The sequence below is a fragment of the Syngnathoides biaculeatus genome, unplaced genomic scaffold (assembly GCF_019802595.1).
Source record: "Syngnathoides biaculeatus isolate LvHL_M unplaced genomic scaffold, ASM1980259v1 ctg210_pilon_pilon, whole genome shotgun sequence".
Classification (NCBI taxonomy): Eukaryota; Metazoa; Chordata; class Actinopteri; order Syngnathiformes; family Syngnathidae; genus Syngnathoides; species Syngnathoides biaculeatus.
The window spans coordinates 10,288-15,228 of NW_026907465.1; the positions used below are offsets into that span (position 1 = coordinate 10,288).

At 43.5% G+C, this 4,941-nt stretch overlaps 1 non-coding gene across 1 annotated transcript; it reads left to right on the forward strand.

The window, feature by feature from the left end:
• The first annotated feature begins 3,827 nt into the window (after window positions 1-3,827).
• trnal-caa (transfer RNA leucine (anticodon CAA)) lies at window positions 3,828-3,938 on the forward strand. Its single transcript has 2 exons — window positions 3,828-3,865; window positions 3,893-3,938. It is a non-coding gene; the product is annotated as a tRNA-Leu (tRNA).
• The last annotated feature ends 1,003 nt before the right edge of the window (window positions 3,939-4,941 follow it).

The window sequence follows — 4,941 nt, forward strand, 5'->3', positions numbered from 1 at the left end:
CTGCCTGCAAGACTTTGTGTATGCACATTTTTTTTAACAATATGGTGGTCTCCGTGATTTGTCCTGCTTCGCGTTCTTTTTCCTTGAGGTAAAAACATGATGATGATGATGAAAGATTCACCTGGTGCACAAACACACACAGCACACCACACTAATTTTGATACAAAGATCGAGAAAATATTTTTACTCCCAATGGAAATTTTAACCAGCTTTTGAACTCCCAAATCTGTTGGTTTCTTAATTGTGGGGTGGTGGGCACTTACTTCGTGAAGTCACCAGTTCAGCGGTTTCAACCTTCACACAGTCCGGACTCGTGACATAGGTGAAAGTTCTCTCTTTTTATTGGAACTATGATTTCAGATAAGTCTTTAAAATCCTTCAGTGAAGTCAGTCCTCACCTTCCGTGACCGATTTATCACCGATTCAGACTCAGTCTTAAGAATTAACCCACACTGCATTGCTTGTTTAAGAATAAAATAAAACTGTATTCTTGATGTGTACATTAAAAAAAAAAAAAAAAAACTTTGGGGGCTTTTCTTTCCTTGTTCTGGCTTTGTATAATCTAAAGTGGTCTGTCTAAAACAGGGGTGGCCAATCCGCGGCTCTCGAGTTGCATTTGGCTCTTTGCCTCCTTTTGTGCGTCTCTCGTGAAGGCACGAAGCATATCCAAGTTCTGTTTATGCGCGCACTTTGCTTGCGTTCACCACGGTAGTTGCGAGTCAGTGTTGCTTGCGTTTAATCCAGTATTTGCATGTTTTGCTTGAGTTTATTACGTTTTTTTTTTCACAACAAGATCAGTGTGTGTGTGCATGTGGGTCGATGGCTCAGTGAGACGGGACTGCCCAGCGTGTGCAGCGGTTAGGGAGAGAAGGGAAAAAAAAAAAAGCACAATGGAGATTGGGGAAGAGTGCCTGGATTTTTCCTGCCACACAGCTCAGCAGTGTCACTTTGATAAATAAGACAGAAAAGTGTCAAGAACGAGACTCGAGAGGGGACCCAAATGCACAACTCAGGCGACAGGCATGCGGTGAGGAGTGAGCCTTTATTAGTTCCAGCGTCAGTAACCGGGGAGTCAGTCCAAACAAGCAACAGGATCAGTAACGGCAGGTTTACAGGGTCAGTCGGGAGACATGGGAGGTTGGCGTCAGGAGTACAGAAGTACGGGAATGAGGCATGCGAGGTAACGATCTGCCGAAGACCAGTCGCCCACTGGGTCCGATAAATACCGGGGTTAATCATCCAGGATGAGGCGCCGGTGTGCTGGGACACGCCCAGCCAGGGCTGGAAGGCAGGACCATGACAAAAAGCAGATGCGGTTAAAAAAAATCCAGAGACGAATGCTTCCATCATATCAAGTGGCTTGGAACATTGCAAGGGCCAAAAAGCCAGACATTGAAGGGTTATGATTAAAAAAATGCCTCGGTGATGTTGAAATCTTGTGTCCTGAAAACAAAAATCTTATACAAATGCTTTCAGCCCTTCAACTGTTCTGTGACACTGTTGAACAGAGAATATCGGAGATTAGCATGGCTACTGACTCACAGATCCACTTCAGACCTCCAATCATGTGAGCATTTCAGTGCCATACAACACAAGACTTAGCTGAACAGGTTGTTTGTTTGTGTGAGGGAGCACACAATTTAAAACATTGAAAAAAGATGATCATAATTTCAGAGAACCTGGAACCCCGCTTGGTTAACAGAGTAAAGACAAGTACTATTCTTTTCCACAACAGAAAATAACATCCATCATCCAAGCCACTCATCCTCACAAGGGCCACAGGAAAGCTGGAGCCTATCCCAGCCAGCTTCAGGTGAAGGCCAGACTCCATCCTGAACTGGTCACCAGGGAGTCAGAGGGCAGATATTGACGCCATCACTGAGCGGGAATCGAACCCACGCTGCCTACACCAAAGTAAGGCATGTGTACCACTTCACCATCTGTGACTAGAGAAATAATTAAATGAAACTGGTTGCTGGCCAATCGAAAAAGTATTTTTCATGTGTAAATAAAAAAAAGAGGGACAACAAAAAAAAATATTTTTTTTACAAAGGAAAATGAAAATAGTCTGATTATGGTGACACGGTGGATCATCTGGTTAGAACGTTGTGTGAGTATGAGAGCATCTTGTTCGTGGATTTACCTCATTGCTGCGTTTCTGTCCCACAGCATTTGATTATTCCATTGAAAAATTGGATAAAAATTCATGTTAAGGTCGTCAAAATGTGCATGTACGTTGTAGGTATTATTATGATGAGACTCCACTTGGAGTCGCAATCCTCATATTCAACGCTATAATATCACGCCACAGAAAAAAATCATCATAGTATCGTTTTTGAGACATTTTACATTTGGCCTTTTGTGACCATGGACAGATACTCAGGAGAACAACGCTGTCATCGATACCTGGAGGCTGAGGAAGCCTTTAAAAAAAAAAAAAAAGAATATGAGAGTCCAATTTGGGGAAAAAAAAAAGCCTCCCATTAAAATAAATATAGACGCATATCAGTCATGGATATATTGCTCTGTGGCGCAATGGACAGTGAGTTGGACTTTTAGATTAACAGTGTAGGAATTCAAAGGTTGTAAGTTTGAGTCCCACCAGAGTCAGTCTTTCACTAGAAAGAATGTGTGTTACCTTTGGTGGGTAAAATGTTGAATCCAAACTTTATGTGCATCGATGTTCATGGGAGAAAAAAAAGTACTGATGACCAAATGAGTCTTTGTGAAACAATGAAGCTTTTCAGCAACTTGCTTGGAGCTTCAAGAAGCAATGAAGTGTTTCAGCCAATTTGATGAAACTTCATGAAACACTGAATCTCTCAAAAGTACGACCCCCACTTGCAGTGTCTTCATTTGGACATGGATGAAATCCCCAAAAAGTTAATTTCGTAAATAGTTTCTGTGGTGGAAACACACAATGATTGTCTTAGAATTACTAGTTCCATTTCAAAGTTCCTAACAGGATACTCTTGCTCTTGGAACATGGAAGAATTGGGAGTACGTCCAGGATTGGGGAAACTTTGGGAACATGGAGTGTCAGCCAAAAACCAGTGCTGGTGTTTTTGTGGTTGACCTCTGGTGGAGATGAACCGGTGGAGGAATGGCTGCCGGTCATGCTCCAGAGTGCAGGACTGCTCAAGTCAAATTTAGTTGTGGAGTAATTTATCATGTCAAAAAAACACCACAGTAGTGGGGGTAATACTTTAAAGAGGTCCAGGAAACTTTGGGTTGGGGTTATCAGCTCCAGCTGCTTATGGAATTTGGAATCTTTGGTTTCAAGACCGACAAGTACCTGGTTCTTGTCCTGTCCTATATTTTTTCCTGTCCTTCCTTCACAGGGTGGAGTACGACTACCCCGTACAACACTCGAATTTAATCACTGTCACCAGACTTTACAATGTCATTGTAATCTACATTGTCTTTAACTTTACTGCAACTCGTGTACAGTCTTTTGTCATCTTCTCATTCTTTATAATTTCGTCATCTTTTCAGTGTCTCTCCACTTTGTTTTTCACCCCCCTTTAAAACATTCCTCTGCCTGACTCAAATTTTCACCCAAGATCCATGAGAAGCCGAACCAGAAAAATATAATCAAAACCAATAACTTTTTTTAAAAACTTTGCAGAGAAACACTGTTAATAAAAGACAAATTGTACAATAAATTCAAATTTGTCAGTTGTCCTTCTAATGTCGATATTGCAATGATGATCGGACTCGCGACCCGTTTCCTGAGTGGATGAAGTGTTCATATCTGACCTTATGGCACCAAATGTACTTTCGTTGAGTACATGACTCCAGTCCAGGTAGGGTCTGAAGTAATCAGTGTCAGGATGGCCGAGCGGTCTAAGGCGCCAGACTCAAGGGCTGAGCTCCTTCCGGTTAACGGGTATTCTGGTCTCCAAATGGAGGCGTGGGTTCAAATCCCACTTCTGACACATTCTTTATTCTTTTTTTACCTTTTAAGAATTATTTCTGGTACATATGGGAGCATTTCAATCCATTTTAGCGTCTTTCACACCACAAAAGGGAACCTTCAATTCATGTGATTTGCTTTCGCAGTAACAATGTAACATTTGGGAGTACCAGTACATTTGTAACTTTATTGAGGGAGTATTTTGGCATAGAATTAACCCTTTAACAGCTCAGCCTCAGAATGATACACCCCGTGGGTATCCTGGTGCTTGGCGTCCGGGTTGTCGCGCTAATTGGGAGGCACACACCTCCCTGATCGTCAACCCGTGTGTACCGACCACCGCCTGTTCTCCGACCGAACCCGTAAACCTGACGCCTTTGACACTTCTGCCTTCCTTGATCGATCTCTCGTGTACCGACTCCTGCCTGCCCCCTGACCTGCCCTCTACGCCCGACGTCCCAACTACCGCTGCTGCACCTGACTGCCTGCCCAATCCCTGACCGTGGAACAATAAAGTTTTCCCGAACTACCTTGCCTTGCGTCTCCCGACTCCTACATTTGGGTCCTACCTCCGTTCCAATGGGTCGTGACAACGTCTGCTTTGCAATGACAAGTTGTCCAGTTGTTAAAAGAATGACGTGGAAAGATATTTCCAGGGAAGGCATGCTACATCTTCAGCAGAGTTGGGAGTGAAAAAGTCGCTCGACAGAAAGCCCAACTTGCTCAAAGGCAAAAATGGAGCAAAATTGAAAGCCTCCCACCACCCCAGAAAACTTGTTTGAAACATGGAATGCTCATCCTGACAATTATAGGAACTTGAAGAAATATGTGTTTGGAGTATTGGCCCTCTTGGATCAACATACATGTGCAAGCAGATATTCGAAAATGAACTCCATCCATCCATCCATCCATTTTCTTCACGGCTTATCCTCCCGAAGTCCGCGGGGAGTGCTGGAGCTTATCCCAGCTGTCAACATGCAGGAGGCAGGGTACACCCAGAACTGGTTGCCAGCCAATCGCAGGGC